The sequence below is a fragment of the Equus przewalskii genome, chromosome 6, assembly GCF_037783145.1.
Source record: "Equus przewalskii isolate Varuska chromosome 6, EquPr2, whole genome shotgun sequence".
NCBI classification, from domain to species: Eukaryota; Metazoa; Chordata; class Mammalia; order Perissodactyla; family Equidae; genus Equus; species Equus przewalskii.
In genome coordinates this window covers 17,982,361-18,002,846 of record NC_091836.1, presented here as the reverse complement: position 1 = coordinate 18,002,846, position 20,486 = coordinate 17,982,361, and the positions used below count along the sequence as shown (strand labels likewise).

Genomic DNA, 20,486 nt, shown 5'->3' with positions numbered 1-20,486 from the left:
ACACTCATTCATTGCTACTAGTATTGTCAATTGATAAGCCCCTTTTAAGAAAGCAGCAGGGTAATCCTTAAGAGTCATGGGGGTGAGGAAGAGGGATTTCTGTGAAAAGAATTAGTTAAAAGGTGCCAACTCCCTTCTCTCAGCCTCTCCAAACTGCTAAACCTCGTAACATTAGTACTGATGCCAGGCCCCTCTGGCTTTCTCTAGGTCACTGCAGGACTCACACCCACTCTTCATGTGTGACACTGTGGTTTTCTACTACCTGAGATTATTTATAAAAGATCCCATGCTCCCCTCCAGGGACAGTCTTGTCCATTGTTGGGGTTTTTTTCCCAGTGCCAAAGCAGTGAAGAAAAGAAATGGCGTGTAATTGTGACTCCTTTCCCTCTGCACTAAATATTTCCTCTTTTCTCATATTAATTCAATGTTTCCCTATTTCTTGCCTTAACACAACTTATAAAAAGAAATTTTTGTTTTCTAAGTGGAAAGCAAGAATATTAATTTCATAAATATAATACGACAAATTATATAATAATAAGAAAAAAAGAAAAAATGAAGAGGAGAATAAAGGGATAAAGAACAGAGAGAAGGGAGAAAGGAACAATTTCTATAAAACCACCCAGAAGTTCCTCTGAGTTCTGTTTTCTGGAAACTGTTCCCAGATTTAAGCAGGTGCATGTAAATGAATAAATAGAAAATCTGAGGGTTTGAGCCTTAATGATTGATTCCTTGCGCCTACTTTAAAGAAAGATACTTTTTCTTTTGAAGAACTGAAATATTTTTACATGTATTAGAGCAATAAAAAAAAGGTCTGCACCTATTACTTAGAAATTACTGAATCCCTCTGGATCAGGTTAGAGGTAACACAATACATGCTCAAATAGCAACTATTATAACTTTTTTTTTAGTAATTCAGACAGGCACTTCATTAAAAGTATGTAGGGCTTGTTTTTAAAGTAATATACAAACAAAATAGTATACGTTAAATATATTTTTATATTTCATTCACTACATTTAGAAATATTTTTTCTGAATTATTTACTGGCTTAGTTTTGTAGTTTTTAAATTTTAATTCTCATAATGGTGGTAATATACACATGTTCACCATTTTAACCATTTTTAACTGTACAATTCAGTGGCATTAAGTACATTCACGATGTTGTGCAGTTTTGTAGTTTTGAATGTAAATTTTTAAAACCAGTTTCTACACGATTAAAAATTAAATACAAGTATATGTTTCCATGACTGTATTTTTACAGTTTATTATTCATAGCTACTGTGCATTAATGCCTCAAGGAAACTACATGAAAGAGAACTAAAGTTCCCCTTTCCTGCTTACTATGATTGTGATAATAAATTGAAAGAATTCTGGAAGCCCAGTGAGTCACTGAATTAGCCTACAGGAAATTCCTTTTGTATAAATGTTTTTATTATATAGGGAGACTTTTCTTTGGGTTTTTTCCCCCCCAGACGTTCATTTTCCTTACAAACTAATTGGATTACATGCATGAGCACAGGAGGGAAACAGAACTGGGCAGTTTCTGAACACGGTTATTTTACATTGCAATAATACGTAACTAAAGCATTGCCAAAGTGTGAGATATTTAGAATTCAAGCAAAGCAAACTTGCTTTAGATCTGAAGTATCTGTATAACTTAAGTTTATTTGAAAATTCATTTAAGAGGGCATCTGTTTTCACTTAAAAAGTGATTTAGGCTTTACTAGCTCAAGAGCATAAATTTAGAAAATAGCATAAAACTGCAGTCACGTGTCATTTATTCTTTGACCTTGAGCAAGACCTGTCAATTCGCTAGAAGGATCAAGTTTCTTATTTACAAATGAATAAATTAATTAAATAGAAAAGACTTCATCATATTTCTCTGACATCTTTCAGGTCTTTGGTTGACGTGACCAGGGTTTATGACACATTGAGCCCAACTTCGCAGAAAACCACTTCGTGGTTTCCCTTCCAAAACCCCAAGCCACTGACAACGACAGCGAGAGCTCCTAACAGGTCCAACCATCTTCACATTCTACGGTTTTGGATCCTCGGGACTCGGAGAGGTTGTAAGTGAAGGAAAGCACGGCGCCGAGGGGCGGGGCTAAGAAGGCAGGACGGAACTAGATTTACGTCATTTCCGCCTACGGCGTTACCGAGGAGACAAGCAGAGGCTGGGCCAGCGGCGACTGGCAGGTGAGGGGCATGGTGTGCCCTCCAGCGCGCTCGTACACTTCTGTTCCGCTGGCTGCTGTGGCGACTGGTCTGATCCTCCTCTGTTCCAGGGCGCTAAGGGGCCCATGCCCTTGAGTTCCCCGCGCCCCACCCAACCCCTCACGGACGTTTCCTTCTGTGAAGGCCGCATTCGGCCTCCAGCGTCTCCTTACAGTCTTGCCCAGGGTTCAGCCCGCCCCGCGCTGCCCGTCCGCGCCGTGGGAGCTCGTGTCGCTCGGGTGGGGAGGCGCTCGCCGCTCCTCCTGCGCGCTCACAGGGCTCCGCTCCCCCCGCGTCTGCGGAGATACTGTTTCGTCCACCTTCGGGCGGAAAGAGAAATACGTGTCAACCTACCTTAATGTTTTTCTGGACTTTTTTGTGTTCTACTCGTGAAACGGTTTTCCCTCTTTTCATTTCTTTCTTTAGAGATGGGAAAAGGAAAAGGAGAATGTTCGTAGTTAGTAGCTTTTAGTAGTAGATGGTAGTAGTTTTTAAGGAATACATTAGTAGTTTTCTCTCTTCTGTCTTGAGTGTAAAGGACCACAGGAAAAAAGGAAAAGTGAAATTACAAACTGATAAAGATCAGAAACACGTTAGTTTATTCACTAAAACTTAGTAGGGGAAACAAAATAGGAAGTATTGATTCCGATCCTAGCAAATTAATTTTAATATTCTTTTATAACTTTTTAAAGTGGAACTGAGACGCCAAAGACTTATCTTGTGGGTTTTTCTCATAAAGTCTAAAAATAGATCAATTGAGCCATGATCTATTATAGTAAAAGTTAACATTGATTTAGGATAGATAAAAATCTTTTATTTCTGAATATGCAAGTGGAACCTGAGTTCAGGAAACTTCCTTCATTACTTGAGCAGTGATTTTGTTACTGCCAAAAGGGGGTCTTTTACTCACAGGGAAGACAAGCCAACAGTGGAGAGGCAAGGTGGTAGGAGAAAAAGGGTTTCATTATAGCTTGCTAGCAAGGGGGAAGTTGGGGGTGATACCGAATCTGAAGTGAGTTCACTCACCAGTTGCACAGCAAGCCAGTCTCTGACACGGGGTGTAGTGGAAGAAAGTTAGGAATTTTATTTTTGCACAGTGCTGAGCATGGAGAGAGGGCAGCTAACGCTGAAATCCCAAACTTCCCGAAAAGCTAAAAGGAAGGGTTTTTATTTGGGGTTTTAGCTAGTGGAGGCGGAGCATATGGCCTTGCTGGTTGGAGCTTTCCTACCAGCCTGTCTTTGGCCTTGAGACTACGGGCAGAGAGGAGAGAGCCCATAACCTTGCTGGTCAGCAGCTTTCCCACCGGCCTGTATCTCTTTGCCAGGAGGAGATAGTGAATCCAGGTGCTTGTCCTTGGAAGTGTTTGTCTCCATGGAAGATAGTGGATTCTGGAGCCAGGAAGCCAGGGAGTAAGCAGGGAAAGAGTGTTTTGGTTTTAACCTTGTATATGCTGGATTTAATATAGGGAAACTGATATCAGGGTCAGTATCAGGGGGACTAACTTCTAGAATAACTGTCTTAAAGGGGGCACAGAATCTTGAAGCAGTTATATAGGCCAGTGGGTTATAGTGGAGGAGGTTAGGAAAGTTGACCCTCTGGTGTTACAGACGAGAAGTTGCCACACCAGATCTTTCAGTTGTCGTGGATCTTAGCGCAGAATCTCTGTCCCAGGGTCATCACATTCCTAGGGAACTCAAAAGAATAAAGTTATTGTCTTTTCACAGCTGGGAGAGGACATAAAATCTACAGAGCATGTATAGCCTGGAGATATCCAGCTGGGTTGTTCAGAGTTACAATATGGTCTCTTTTCTACAATATGGCTTCCCTAATGCCAACCTTGTGTCGAACCAGTATCAGCTTGGTAGTACTTTTTAGTATTGTTTAAAAAATGAGAATTCAACTGAGTAAATTTTAAAGATTAAATGGCTTTATTAAATGATTTATGAAGGTGGCAGCATCTCATCTAGCAAGTAGAGATGAGCTCCAAAGGGCTGCAGAGAGGGAAATGTTTTAAAGGCAGGACAAGGAAGTGAAAAACAGAAAAAAGGATTATTTGGGGTGAGGTCACCTTCCTTTGGGGCACAAAAGAGTCTATTAGGAGATTACCTCATCTTCATTTGTGGAAATGGAGAGGGCCCGTATGACAGATTACTTCAGTGGTGCTGACTAGAAAATTCTGGACTGACTGGTTAAAACCACATTTTTGGGGAAGGTTGAAACTGTAATTAGGTTAGATATTAAGCCTCAGTTTGGTGACATGGCCTAGCATGAGTGACTCCATATTGGGTCTGTACTTTTATTTTTAACAATATCTTACAATTTATGAAGTATTTTCACATTGGTTAGTTTATTTGGAGCCTCATCATAACCCGATGAGATCAGTGTGTTGTTTTTTATCCAAGGCTAGCAACTGTCCCTACCCCCTTTTTTTCCCTGGACTGTGTCCTCTTAAACCTACTCAAAGACTTTTACCCTTCAATTTACCCCTCTCTTGCACCTTTAATTTCTCCCTCACTACTGGATCATACCTAACAACATCTTAATATGCCTTAATGTCTCCCACATTAAAAAAAAAAAAAGTTCTTTGAATCCATTCCTGTCCTCCAGCTATCACCCATCTCTGCTCCCTTACAGCATTCCAAGGAATTGTTACTGTACTCACTGTCTCAACTTTCCCGCTTCCTCAACCCGTCCCAGTCTTTCTTCCTTTCTATGCCACTGAAAACAGGACTTATCAAGGTTACAAGTGACTTTATCTGGCCAAATGTAATTCTTTATTTTCCATTTAGTTGACCCTCCAGCAGCATGTGACACAATTGGACACATTCTCTTTCTTGAAATATATAGAACTTCGTCATTCCTCAGTGATATGACTGACTCATTTCTGAATCAGTTTTAATTCTGAAAGATATTTTGTCAGTATTTTGTGTTATTCATAATGTAATGATACGATGCACAACACATTTATAAGTTTAGTCTGCATTAACATTTTCACCACCACTTTCTTAAACCTGGACAACCAACAAAACAATAAGTCAAGCCCTGATTTGTAGTGTTTGTTAGTATCTATGATGTAATTACTCCCACCATGGCCAATTTCAAGCTACCAACATGGCCTCAGGTATTGGGGAGAAATGTGCAGTAGTGCACCGTAACATATAGTATTTTCACTGTGCAGATACCAGTGGATACCATACAGAGACCAGTAGTTCTTAGCTGTGGGTGATTTTGCTCTCCAGTGGACGTTTGGCAATGTCTGGAGACATTTTTCCTTGTCGCAACTGTGCTATGGCATGTGGTGGGTATAGTCCAGGGATTCTGCTAAACATCCTGTCTTGCACAGGACAGCCCCACAACAAAGAATCCAGCCAAAAATATCAATAACGCCACTGTTGAGAAACCCTGCAATAAACATAAGTAAACTCAAGAAATAAATAGTAGTAAAATATAGTGTAGGAGAGGGAAAAACTTTTCCTCCACTCTTGTAGGTTTTATAATTGGGACCCCTGCAAATTGAACTGACAAAAGACAGATTAACCAGAGAAAAGGCAAACTAATTTTATTTGATGTTACTATTTCAATTTTGCATGTACATGGGAGTCTCACAGAAAAGGAATTGAAAACGCAAAGAGGAGGTTAGACCCAGGGGCTTATATGCCATTTTAACAAGTGGTGATAAATTTGTGGAGAAGTGACAAGATAAAGTAAAAGGAGTTTGGACTTCCAGAGGTGGTAAATTGTGGGAAGGTAAATATATGGGGGAAACTAATGGAAGATAAGGGTTATTATAGTAAGGTTTGTTTGTGGAGACCCATTTCTCTGGTGATAATGGTTATTTTCCTCCTATTGATATGGGAAAGGAGATTGGGAACACCTTCACAAAGGGAAGTTTATACCCTGCTTTTAGGCAGATGGGGAAGGGTAGAGAGCTCAAAATAATTCTTATGCCAAAGTGGAATATTTTGGGGTAGTATATTCTGATCCCCTGCAATAATAAAATAATTAGTAAGTGATAAGTTTTGAGTATTTATTATCTTTGTTTAATTGTAAGTTTAAATAATTTAATGTTTAGTAATGGCTGTGTTTAAAAACCAGCTCACGAAATTCTTGAAAATTTAAATTTTGGCTCTGCTGAGCCGGTACAAGCCAGCTGCAGTACCCCATCCAAACCACTGAGTCGATTTCCCATATGATTATAGTATGGCTCCTGCCTACCTCTTCGACCTTATCTCACACTGTTCTGCCTTTTCTCTAAGCTCCAATGACACTGCTTCTTTCAGCCACTTGTACACGCCAAGCTCCTTATCTTGAGGCATTTTTATCTTCTGTTCCCTGTGCCTGGAACCCTTTTCTACGATTTTCCTGTATTGCCTCTTTGCATTGTGAAAAATAAAGTCTCCTCATTAGAGAGGCCTTCCCTGACTACTTAGGCTAAAATACCCCTGATCATTCTATCCCAAGTCTCTGTTTTAGCGTCTTCATTGCACATGCACTTCTTTTGGTTTTTACTTCCATATTTTAAATAACATGTGATTCTACTTGTTCTTGATTTCTTTTGGATTTAGCTATTAAATGGTAACTTCCTACAATACAAACCTCTCACACTAAACCACTACAAGATACATATATATGTATACATACTCATCCTCTCCCCTCATCTTCCTAATTAAATAAAAAATCCTGCCGTAACACTAAGTAAGCTTCAAAATTTTAACTGCACACAATATAAGGTTGAATTATTCCAAAGTAATTAAATATCCAGGGTAAGCCTGCTTTGGAGACAGGAGCCAGTCACCAATCATGTTATATCCAAATTCATATTATCATAGGTGGTATTATCTATTGTAGGGTATGTAATTATGGGGCATTACTGTTGTAACATACATTTTGGTAGGATTAATATTAATATTTACATAGTTACGGTTGTATAATTATTCATGGCTGAGCCATAGCAATAACTTAGTTTTTTTGTTTTCTTTTGCCCCTTTCAGAGTGATAATTAAAAAACACAAGTCAGATCATGTTACTGCTCTGGTGTAACCCTCCAATAGCTTCCCATCACACTTAAAATAAAATTCTAACTTTTTACGATGGAAAGCCCTATGTCATGTGGGATTTCATTACCTCTCCGCTTTTATCTTCCACCAATTTTCTACTCTCTGGTTGGCTGCAGTCACACTGGCCTTCTCCCTGTTCCAGTTTCCTATCTTAGTGCCTTCACACTTGTTGTTCTCTCTGCCTAGAAAGTTTTTTGGGTATGTGAGTGACTCACTTCACTTCATTCAGGTTTCTGTTTAAACAATAACGAATTAATATAATATGTAGAATTTTTAGCCTCTTTTGTTACTTATTGTGTCATTCCCTCCAATAAATATTTATTTAAAATGCTATTTTTAACTGCTACATGATATTAATGAAATGTTAAAATTTGCCTTTAATCCCCAGCACCTACCGTACTAAGCTCAGTCCAAACAAGGAGACTAAAGCAACAGTAAGAACTCAAGCAAGATTAAGATCCTTACAAGTTGTGTCTGACATATGCACAGGGGTATCAGGTATTGCTGTATAAATTCCAGTTTCTAGAATGTTAAGCAGATGCTATTGACAATACAAGAAATCAGCTGAGTGTAATTCCTGGGTGGGATCCCAAGACTAAACTTTAGAGAAATTTTCAGTGATGAGGTAGCTTTTTAAAATTTATTTCCAGTGTGTTGCAGACCATTACTTTGGTAAAATAAAATGAAAATGAATTACTAGAGAAAGGGAAAAAAAAAAACCCACTAATGGTGTGTTTGTGTGCCACAGCAATGTCACATTGCTACAAATTTTCTAACTACTCTCAGTTTCTTTCTCTCATTTGGTAACAAGCAATTCAGAAACTAGCATAGGTCTATGGACCACATTCAAAGTAGCACAACTTTAGAGATCCACCTGCAGGAGATCCACCCCAATCCCTTATGCCCTACCCCTGCTCCACCCGATTTCTGCCGACTTTTCAGGTCAAGCCGGCAATGAGTTGTTTTCCTGCTGGTGACAAATTAATTTTAAGAACTCTTCTTATTATTCAAGTAATATATGTTCATGATAGAAGTAAGCAAAAATAAACCTATTTTTAATTCCTTCTTAGTTATATCACACTGTTAATGTTCATATTCATACATACATAGTTACACTCACACCCACATTTGAATAGGGGAGGGAGAAGCTAACACAAACAGCTTATTACAGGTAGCTGTTTAATACACTTTAAAAATTGAACATGTGATGTGAAACATGTCATTGTGTACATTTACAGCATCACTTTTAATATTCTCACAGGATTCTATTGTATGAATGCATCATAATTTATTTAATTTACTCAGCTAGCAAATATTATTTATTGATCACCTACTGCTTGCTATAAGTGGAGGCTGTCGCAACAAACAAGAAAAAAGAGTGTCCTGAGGGAACTTAAATTGTAGAGGGACAAGATAGGTGGTAAACATGTTCAACAAATACACGAATAAGAATACTGATTTGGAAGCATTTGACAACCCTTAGTCTTCATCACATGAGAAGTGGGTAGCAGGTGTGTGCAGGAAGCCTGGATGAAATTATTTAAATCAAAGTGCCCAATAAAACTGGTTCAGATATGTTCACACAGTCAGTTCAAAGGGACTTTTAACACCCAGTTTTAAATTTTTACCTGCAAAATTGAGAATGTGTTTGGGAAAATTATGCAATTTTCATGAATTAGCACTAATGCTATCTTATTCTATTACATGCACACACACACACACACACACACACGCACGTACGTCACTTTATACCTTAAAACAAATCACTAAGCATTGATAACAGAGATAAAAATCACACAATTTAATTATTGGAAAGAATATTAAAAGACCCACAAAAGTCCTAATGTCCCATTTATGTTTAGTTTTTTATTGTGAAATCTAGAAGTTAAGCACTCCCATAGAATATTTATAGGTGTAAATTGATCAATTTTTTTTATTAAGGTTATGAAAGTTAACATCCTTGTGAAATTACAGTTGTACATCATTATTAGTCATGTTGTAGGTACACCACTTCACCCCTGGTGCCGTCCCCCCCACCCCCCTTTCCCCTGGCAACCACCGATCAGTTCTCTTTGTCCACATGTTAACTACCACCTATGAGTGGAGTCATACAGAGTTCGTCTTTCTCTGTCGGGCTTATTTCACTCAACATAATACCCTCAAGGTCTATCCATGTTGTTGTGAATGGTACGACTTTGTCCTTTTTTATGGCTGAGTAGTATTCCATTGTATATATATATACCACATCTTCTTTATCCAATCATCAGTTGCTGGGCACTTAGGTTGGTTCCATGACTTGGCTATTGTGAATAATGCTGCGATGAACATAGGGGTGCACGGAACTTTTGGAATTGCTGATTTCAGGTTCTTAGGAGAGATACCCAGTAGTGGGATGGCTGCGTCATAAGGTATTTCTATTCTTAACTTTTTGAGAAATCTCCATTCTGTTTTCCATAGTGGCTGCACCAGTTTGCATTCCCACCAACAGTGTATGAGGGTTCCCTTTTCTCCACAGCCTCTCCAACATTTGTCACTCTTGGTTTTGGATATTTTTGCCATTCTAACAGGTGTAAGGTGATATCTTAGTGTAGTTTTGATTTGCATTTCCCTGATGATTAGTGATGATGAGCATCTTTTCATGTGTCTATTGGCCATCCATATATCTTCTTTGGAGAAATGTCTGTACGTGTCCCCTGCCCATTTTGTAATTGGGTTGTTTGATTTTTTATTGTTGAGTTGTGTGAGTTCTTTGTATATTATGGAGATTAAGCCTTTGTCGGATAAATAACTTGTGAATATTTTTTCCCAATTAGTGAGCTGTTTTTTTGTTTCAATCCTGTTTTCCCTTGCCTTGAAGAAGCTCTTTAGTCTGATGAAGTCCCATTTGTTTATTCTTTCTCTTGTTTCCCTCATGTGAGGGGTTATGGTGTCCGAAAAGATTCTTTTGAAGCTGATGTCAAAGAGTGTACTGCCGATATTCTCTTCCAGAAGACTTATTGTTTTTGGCCTAATCTTTAGGTCTTTCATCCATTTTGAGTTTATTTTAGTAAATGGTGAAAAAGAATGGTTGATTTTCATTCTTTTACATGTGGCTGTCCAGTTTTCCCAGCACCATTTGTTGAAGAGACCTTCTTTTGTCCAATGTATGCCCTCAGCTCCTTTGTCAATGGTTAGCTGTCCATAGATGTGTGGTTTTATTTCTGGGCTTTCAATTCTGTTCCATTGATCTGTGCATCTGTTTTTGTACCAGTACCATGCTGTTTTGATTACTGTAGCTTTGCAGTATGTTTTGAAGTCAGGGATTGTGATGCCTCCAGCTTTGTTCTTCTTTCTCAGGATTGCTTTAGCAATTCGGGGTCTTTTGTTGCCGCATATGAATTTTAGGATTCTTTGTTCAATTTCTGTAAAGAATGACATTGGGATTCTGATTGGGATAGTGTTGAATCTGTAGATTGCTTTAGGTAGTATGGACATTTTAACTATGTTTATTCTTCCAATCCGTGGGTATGGAATGTCTTTCCATCTCTTTATGTAGTCTTCGATTTCTTTCAAGAAGGTCTTATAGTTTTCGTTGTATAGATCTTTCACTTCCTTGGTTAAATTTATCCCAAGGTATTTTATTCTTTTTGTTGCGATCGTGAATGGAATTGAGTTCTTGAGATCTTTTTCTGTTAGTTCATTGTTAGCATATAGAAATGCTACTGATTTATGTATGTTGATTTTATTCCCTGCAACTTTGCTGTAGTTGTTGATTGTTTCTAATAGTTTTCCAATGGATTCTTTGGGGTTTTCTATATATAAGATCATGTCATCTGCAAACAGCGAGAGTTTTACTTCTTTGTTGCCTATTTGGATTCCTTTTATTTCTTTTTCCTGCCGAATTGCTCTGGCCAAAACCTCCAGTACTATGTTGAATAAGAGTGGTGAAAGTGGGCACCCTTGTCTTGTTCCTGTTCTGAGAGGGATGGGTTTCAGTTTTTGTCCGTTGAGTATGATGTTGGCTGTGGGTCTGTCATATATGGCCTTTATTATGTTGAGGTACTTTCCTTCTATACCTATTTTATTGAGGGTTTTTATCATAAATGGATGTTGGATTTTGTCGAATGCTTTCTCTGCATCTATTGAGATGATAAATTGACCAGTGTTTTTGAGGACAATATGGCAGTGTGAAAATTTCAATGTGCATACTCTGTTCTTTTTTGTGTGAAGTTATATATATCTGAACTACATGCACATCGTAAAACTAAAATCACGGTGTGAAAGAGTATACTGGCATAAAATCTCCTTTTCGTTCCTAACTCAGGTCCCTTAGTCCCCCTGGTCCCTCCCCAGAGACTATCACTGTTAGCAGTTTCTTGTATCACCTTCCGGAGAGAGACAATGCAAATATGTATGTGCATACCTTTTGTCACAGCAATTCCATTTCTAAAAATCTATCCAACAAAAATAGTTGCACACGTACTCAAATATATGCATAAGGATATTAACTTTGTAATTGTAACAGCAAAAATGTAGAAACAGTCTGAATGTCCAATAATAAAGAGAAAATAAATTATGACATATCCATACTTAGGAATACTGATGTACACTGACATACTTAGGAATATGACATATCCATACTTAGGAATCTATATGTATAAAGATGGAAGAGTCTCCAATACATATTGTTAAGTAAATAAAGAAGAAACTATTTATAGTTTCATCACCTTAATGGAAACAAACAAACCTGCATGGTATATGTATGTATGTGTGTATATGTATACTATAATATATGGTTGTGTGTATAGATATACATTTAAAATCTTTTAATATATAAGAAAAGATCTGGAAGAATCACATCTACTAACAGAGATAAAGATAACTTTTGAAGGGAGAACTGGGCTAGAAGAAATGGATATGGAAGATTTTCACTTTTTACCGTTATACTATATTTGAATTTTTTGCTCCAAGAATGTATTTGTGTCTTATTTACATAATAAATTTAAAGGTATATAAATCTAGACAATACTATGAATAATTTTGGATTTTAAACAGTAGTGAGATGTTAAGTAGGGAATGATATTTACGTATTTTTCTAATGCTGTTTAAATATTGCCCTAATTCTGTGGTTATTTGTGAATAACCAAATAGCTGTATTCTGTATGTTGACCATTGAAAAAGAACATGGACAGGAAAACATAAGAGTAATGAACTGAGGTGACTACCATATTTCAAAATTCAGTATAATTACTTTTCTACTTTTTCCTTACATTTCAAAGTTGAAATTTTGATATGATTTTTGAAGTTATGATAAATCTCAGATGGCAAAATTATCTTCTCTATCTCTTTTAATAATAGAAATAGGAATAGTCCCTTAAAAATTATTAAGACTGGTTATCACACTATTCACAAGGAAAACTTTTTTTTCCTGAAGTGTCCTGAAATATACAGATAAATTATACTTCTTTCCTTCTCCACCTGCTGGCTAAAAAGAGTATATTTCAAAATACTATCCTTTGATCAAAATTAACAAATCTTTTAAGCCCCAAATATCATTCCATGCTATTGTTTGTGCTAATAGTTATTTGTAAATTATGAGAACAGTTGTGGTTAAAATGCTCAGTTACAGCAGTTTTTAAACCAGAATAATGTACAAAAGTAAAGTGTTCTTACTTTTGAAATAGTTTGTAGTATCCTAATAGATACAACTTATTGAGTGGTTATGGTGGGCCAGAAACTGTACTGAATGCTTTACCTGTATTATCTGATTCAACCCTGATAATCCTGTTAGATAGGTACTATGAGTCTGCATATTTTACAGATGAGGAAACTGAAGTTTGAATAAGTTAAATAACTTATACAAGATCATGCAGCTAAGTATGAGGTAGAATTTGTTAAGATTTAAACCCCGACCTGTCTTAATTCAGACCTACAGACTTAACCTATATCCCTATGTCTCCTGTATTACTAAAGCTATTTGAAGACAAAGAAAAATGTTATACATTTTTTCGTAGAGCACTTTGTCCCTACTCTTAAAAATGTCAACAATATATACAGGAAGAGAACAACTTTAGTTTTATGCTTGCAAATAATTTTAAACATCAAAAGAGAGAAAATAACTTAAAGAAAATATATAAATAGGTTTTTCTTTCATTTTTCCTATATATTGCATATCCTTTAGAGAGTTTTTCTGTTTGGTCCCTGTCTCTCTGTCTCTCTAAAGATAATGCACATATTAGTAGATGTGTGTTATATATAAATACTTCAGAGTTTTGGAATTTCTAAACCCTTATACATTTAGCATTTTACAAGCAACAGTTCAGAAATTTTAAATTTTAAGCAAATATATTCACTTAGTTTAGACTGTGATAAAGCATGCAGAACCATAGTGCTGTTGTAAATGTAATGAGTGACATTATTTTAGACTGTGAAGTATTAATAACTCTGAGATTAAGTAAAATCCATGTTTCTCCCTGTGTTCAGTACAGGACCTTTTTTCCCTTTATATTTGACTGCTGGAGCAGTGAATCCTTTATAATGTAAACTCATAAAATTGTGAAACTGAAAGTGCCTTTGGAGTTAGTTTATTGCAGTGCTTTTATTTTATAAGTAATGAAACTGAAACCTAAAGATGTTAAGCTATTTGTCCAAGGTTACATTAAGTAGCACTGTGAATTAAAACTAAAACACTTCTACAGTCTTTCAGTTCAATAGTCTTCCTTTTATGGTTATGTGTAAGAAGACTACAAAATCAATAGGTTATGTGCAAATCTTATGTATGGCTTGTATTTCCTTTCATTATGTATACTGAAAATGAATATAACTGTACATAATTTATACAACCTAGACAAAGAAAATTCTTGGATTAAACTTTTCTGATAACACTGGAGCAATATTGGAACAGTTTCATTATTGACCTAATCAATCATTCGATTTTAATGAGATCCTTTTTGGGATAATAAACATTTAAGCAGCATAAATAAGAATTTAGCTTCCTGTAACTTTTTTTATGTGTGGTAAAATACACATAAAATTTACCACCTTAACCGTTTTAAATGTACAGCTCAGCGATATTAAATACATTCATAGTGTTGTATAACCATCACCACCATCAATCTCCATTAATTCTTTTCATTTTGTAAAACTGAAACTCTATACCTATTAAACAATATCCCCACTCCCCATACTCCATTCATGCCACTGGCAATCACCCTTCTACTTTAGTCTCCATGATTTTGATTACTATAAGTATCTCATATAAGTGGAATCATACAGTATTTATCTTTTTGTGATTGGATTATATTACTTAGTGTAATATCCTCAAGGTTCATCCATGGTGTAGTATATGTGAGATTTCCTTCCTTTTAATGGCTGAATAATATTCCATTGTATATGTACACCACATTTTGTTTATCTGTTCATCCATTAATGGACTCTTGGGTTGTTTCTGTGTTTAGTCATTATGAATAATGATGCTATGAACTTGGGTGTACAAATATCCCTTTGAGACCCTACTTTCAATTCCTTTGGTGTATACCCAGAAGGGGAATTACTGGATCATATGGTAATTCTATTTTTAGTTTTTTGAGGAATCATCATATTCTTTTCCATGGCAGCTAAACCATTTTTACATTCCCACCAACAGTGCACGTGAGTTCCAATTTCTCCACATTCTTACAACATTTCTTATTTTCTGGGTTTTATTTTTTTGTTTCTTTTTGATAGTAACCATCCTAATGGGTGTGAGATGGTATCTCATTGTAGTTTAGATTTGCATCTCTCTCATGATTAGTGATCTTGAATGACTTTTTATATAATTATTGGCTATTTGTGTATCTTCTTTGGAGAAATACCTATTTTGTCCACTTTAAATCAGGTTTTTTTTTGTTGTTGTCGAATTTTAGGAGTTCTCCTTACGTTCTAGATATTAAACCCTTATCAGATATGTGATTTGCAGGTGGGGGGAGGGCAAAAGAGGTAAAGGGACACATATGTATGGTGACAGAAAAAACTAGACTATTGGTAGTCAACGTGATGCAGTCTACACAGAAACTGAAATATAATAATGTATGCCTGAAATTTACGTAATTTTATAAGTCAATATGACCTCAATGAAATAATTTTTAATAAAAGATATATGATTTGCAAATGTTTTCTCTCATTCTGTGGGTTGTCTTTTTACTCTGGTGATAGTGTCTTTTGATGCACAGAATTTTTAATTTTCATGAAGCCCAATTTTTTTTTCTTCTGTTGCCTATTCATTTGGTATGTCCAAGAAATCATTGCCAAATCCAGTGTTGTGAAGCCCTATGTTTTCTTCTAAGAGTTTTATGTCTTACATTTATGTCTTTGATCTATTTTGAATTAGTTTTTATATATAGTGTTAGATAAGGTTCAAACTTCATTCTCTTGCTTGTAGATATCCAATTTTCTCAGCATCATTTGTTGAAAAGACTGTCCTTCCTCTGTTGAATGTCTTGGCACCCATGTGGAAAATCATTTGACCATATATATGAGGTTTTATTCCTGGACTCTCTATTCTATTCCATTGGTCTGTGTGTCAGTCTTTATGCTAGTGCCACATTGTTTTGAGTACTGTAGCTTTGTAATAAGTTTTAAAATCAGGAAGTGTGGTCCCCCAGCTTTGTTGTTGTTCCCTTTTTTTTTCGAAGATTAACCCTGACCTAACATCTGCTGCCAATCTTCCTCTTTTTGCTGAGGAAGACTGGCCCTGAGCTAACATCTGTGCCCATCTCCCTCCACTTTATATGTGGGATGCCTACCACAGGGTGGCTTGCTGAGCAGTACCATGTCCGCACCCAGGATCTGAACCAGTGAGCCCCAGGCCACCGAAGTGGAATGTGTGAACTTAGCCGCTGCACCACCAGGCTGGCCCCTGTTCTTTTTTTAAGATTGCATTGGCTATTCTAGGTCCCTTGAGATTCCATAGGAATTTTAGAGTGGGCTTTTCTATTTCTACAAAATAATGTCTTTGGGATTTTGATAGAGATTACATTGGATATGTGGGTCGCTTTGGGTAGTATTGACATCTTAAAAATATTGTCTCCCAATCTATGAACATGAGATATATTTCCATTTATTTATCTCTTCTTTAATTTCATTCAGCAGTGTATTGTAGTTTTCATTGTACAAGTCTTTCACCTCCTTGGTAAAAGTAATTCCTAAGTATTTTATTCTATTTGATGCTATTGTATATAGAATTGTTTTTGTAATTTTTCAGATGAGATCGGGTGCTTTTAGGATGGTATGGTTGTAGATAATAATTTCTTTTTCAGATTGTTATTTTTTTTTTTTGAGGAAGATTGGCCCTGAGATAGCATCTCTGCCAATCTTTGTCTATTTTGTATGTGAGATGCTTCCACAGCATGGCTTGATGAGTGATGTGTAGGTCCATACCTAGGATCTAAACCTGTGAACCCCAGGGTGCTGAAGCAGAGCATGCGAACTTAACCACCATGCCACTGGTCCAGCCCCTGATCATTGTTGTTGTGTAGAAATTCAACTGACTTCTGTGTGATGACTTTGTATCCTACTACTTTGCTGAATTCATTTATTAGTTCTAAAAGTTTTTTTGTGGAATAATTAGGATTTTCTACATATAAGATCATATTATCTGAGAACAGAGATAATTTTATTCTTTCCTTTCTAATTTGACTGTCTTTTATTTCCCTTTCTTGTCTAATTGCTCTGGCTAGAACTTCCAGTACTATGTTGAATAGAAGCAGTGAAAGTGAACATCCTTGCCTTGTTCCTGATCCTAGAGGAAAAACTTTCAGCCTTTTACCACTGAGTATGATGTTTGTTGTGGGGTTTTCACATATGGCTTTTATCATGTTGAGGCAGTTTCATTCTATTCCTGGTTTGTTGAGTGTTTTTATGCTGAAAGAGTCATGATGATGATGTCAAATACTATTCTGCACCAATTTAGATGATTGTGCGTGTCTTTTTTTTCTGTTAGTGTGGCATATTACATTGATTGAGATTTGTATATTGAACCATCTTTGCGTTCCAGGAATAAATCTCATTTGTTCATGGTGTATAATCCTTTTAATATTCTGCTGAACTTGGTTTGGTAGTATTTTGTTGGGGATTTTTGTGTCGATGTTCATAGGAATATTGGTCTGTAGTTTTCTTTTCTTGTAGTGTCTTTGTCTGGTTTTGGTATAGGGTAATTCTGGCCTCATAGAATGAGTCAGGATGTGTTCCCTGCTATTCAGTTTTTTGAAATTGTTTGAGAAGGATTGGTATTAGTTCTTCTTTAAATCTTTCATAGAATTAACCAGTAAAGGTAGCAGATCCAGGGCTTTTATTTGTTGGGATATTTTTGATTACTGATTCAATCTCCTTACTAGTTATAGGTTTATTCATATGTTCTATTTCCTTGTGACTTAGTCTCAGTAGATTTTGTGTTTCTAGGAATTTGTCAATTTTATCTAGGTTATTAAATTTGTTGGTACATAATTGTTCATAGTACTCTCTTATAATACTTTTTATTTCTTTGGAATCAGTGGTGTTGACCTACTTTCATTTCTTATTGTAGTAATTTTTTTCTTGGTCTATCTAGCTAAAGATTTGCCAATTTTGTTGATCTTTTAAAAGAACCAGCTTTGATTTCATTGATTTACTCTATTGTTTTTCTGTTCTCTCTTTCATCTCTGCTCTAATCGCCTTCCTTATGCTAGTTTGGGTTTAGTTTGTTCTTCTTTTACTATTTCCTTAAGTTATAAATTTAGGTTGTTGATTTGAGATCTTTCTTGTTTTTTAAGGTAAGTATGTATATAGCTATAAGTTTTCCTCTTAAGACTGCTTTTGCTGCACCCCATAAGTTTTGGTATGTTGTATTTTAGTTTCTATTTATCTCTAAGTATTTTCTAATTTCCTAAGTGATTTCTTCTTTGATCCATTAGTTATTTAAGAGTACATTGTTTAATTTTTACAAGCATGGAAACTTTTCAGTTTTACCTCTGTTGTTGATTTCTAACTTCATGTCATTGTGCTTGAAGAAGATACTTTGTATGATATCTGTCTTTTAAAATATTTTGAGACTTAATTTGTGGCCTATAATATACTCTGTCTTAGAAAATGTTCCATGTGCGCTTGAGAAGAATGTGAGTACTGCTGTTCTTTGTTAGACTGTTCTATATATGTCTGTTAGATTGAGTTGATTTATTATGTTTTCAAGTCCTCTGTTTCCTTATTTATCTTCTGTGTGGTTGTCTTACCCATTATTAAGAGTAGGTTATTGAAGTCTCCAACTGTTATAGTAGCCATATATGTCTATGACATATAAATATGTCTGTTCCTCCCTTCAATTCTGTCACCTTTTGCTTCATATATTTTGCTGGTCTGTTATTAGATGCATAAATGTTTGTAATTGTTATATCTTCATGGTCTGTTGAGATTTTTGTTAATATATAATGTCCTTCTTTGTATCTTATAAACTTTTTTCATTTGAAGTCTGATATAAAATATCCACCCCTCCTCTCTTTTGGTTACTATTTGCATGGTATATCTTTTTCCATTCTTTCACTTTCAGTATATTTGTGTCTTTGGATCTAAAGTGAGTCTGTTGTAGACAGCATATAGTTGGATCTTGTATTTGTATCCATTCAGCCAATCCTTGTATTCTGATTGGAGAGTTTAAACCGTTTACATTTCAAGTAATTAGTGATAAAGAGGACCTTACTTCTGTCATTTTGCTCTTTGTTTTTTGTATGCCCCATAGCTTGTTTGTCCATTATTTCCTGCATTACTATCTTCTCTTGTGTTTGTTAGTTTTTTATAGTAAAACATTTAAATCCTTTTCTTATTTCCTTTGTGGTTGCCATGGGGATTACATTTAAGATCCCAAAGTTGTAATACTCCAATGTGAAATTATACCAGCTTAACTTCAATAACCTACAAAAACTCTCCTTTACAGCTCCATCCAAATGCCTTTTGATTGTTGATGTCACAAAATTACATCTTTATACATTGTGTATCCCAAAACATAGTCTACTAATTCTTTTAAATGTATTTGTCTCTTAAATTATATAGAAAATAGCATGTGGAATTACAAACCAAAGTTACAATAATACTAGTTTTAGACTAATAATTTTTTAAAGCATATTATTCTCTTAAATCATGTATAAAACAAAAAAAAGTAGAGTTACAGACCATTGTTATGATAATACTGGCTTTTATAATTGCTCATGTATTTACCTTTATTAAAATCTTTATTTCTTCATACAGCTTAGTGTTACTGTCAAGTGTCTTTTTATTTTACCCTGCACAATTCCCTTGAGCATTTCTTGCAGAGCAGGTCTAGTGGTAGCAAACTCCCTCAGCTTTTATCTGGGGATGTCTTACTTTCTCCCTCAATTTTTTTTTTTTAATTTTCATTGATTTTATGATAGTTTACAACCTTGTGAAATTTCAGTTGTACATTATCGTTTGTCAGTCGTGTTTTAGGTGCACCACTTCACCCTTTGTGCCCACCCCCCACCCCCGTCTTTTCCCTGGTAGCCACTAATCTGTTCTCTTTGTCTACATGATTAACTTCCACATATGAGTGCAGTCATATAGAGATTGTCTTTCTCTATCTGGCTTATATCACTTAACATAATTCCCTCAAGTTCCATCCATTCTGTTGTGAATGGGATGATTTTACTCTTTTTTATGGCTGAGTAGTATTCCATGGTATATATATACCACATCTTCTTTATCCAATCATCAGTTGATGGGCACTTAGGTTTCTTCCATGTCTTGGCTATTGTAAATAATGCTGCAATGAACATAGGGGTGCATGGGACTTTTGGAATTGCTGATTTCAGGTTCTTTGAATACATACCCAGTAGTGGGATGGCTGGGTCATATGGTATTTCTATTTTTAATTTTTTGATAAATCTCCATACTGTTTTCCATAGTGGCTACACCAGTTTGCATTCCCACCAGCAGTGTATGAGGGTTTGTTTTTCTCCACAACCTCTCCAACATTTGTCACTTTTTGTTTTGGTTATTTTTGCCATTCTAATGGGTATAAGGTGATGTCTTAGTGTAGTTTTGATTTGCATTTCCCTGATGATCAGTGATGATGAACATCTTTTCATATGCCTATTGGCCATCCGTATATCTTCTTTGGAGAAATGTCTGTTCATGTCTCCTGCCTATTTTTTGATCGGGTTGTTTGATTATTTGTTGTTGATTTGTGTGAGTTCTTTATATAGTATGGAGATTA

General features: G+C 35.9%; 1 protein-coding gene across 4 annotated transcripts in view; it reads left to right on the top strand.

Moving 5' to 3' along the window:
• The first annotated feature begins 1,894 nt into the window (after positions 1-1,894).
• C6H11orf65 (chromosome 6 C11orf65 homolog) overlaps positions 1,895-20,486 on the top strand; it is an 84,879-nt gene continuing 66,287 nt past the window's right edge. For 2 of the 4 annotated variants that reach the window (XM_070624850.1, XM_070624847.1), the window contains exon 1: positions 1,895-2,194. The gene's annotated coding sequence lies outside the window, so the exon portion shown is untranslated. Of the gene's footprint in view, positions 2,195-7,658; positions 7,769-20,486 lie in introns of all 4 variants that reach the window. The other 2 variants (XM_070624849.1, XM_070624848.1) reach the window with 2 other exon arrangements.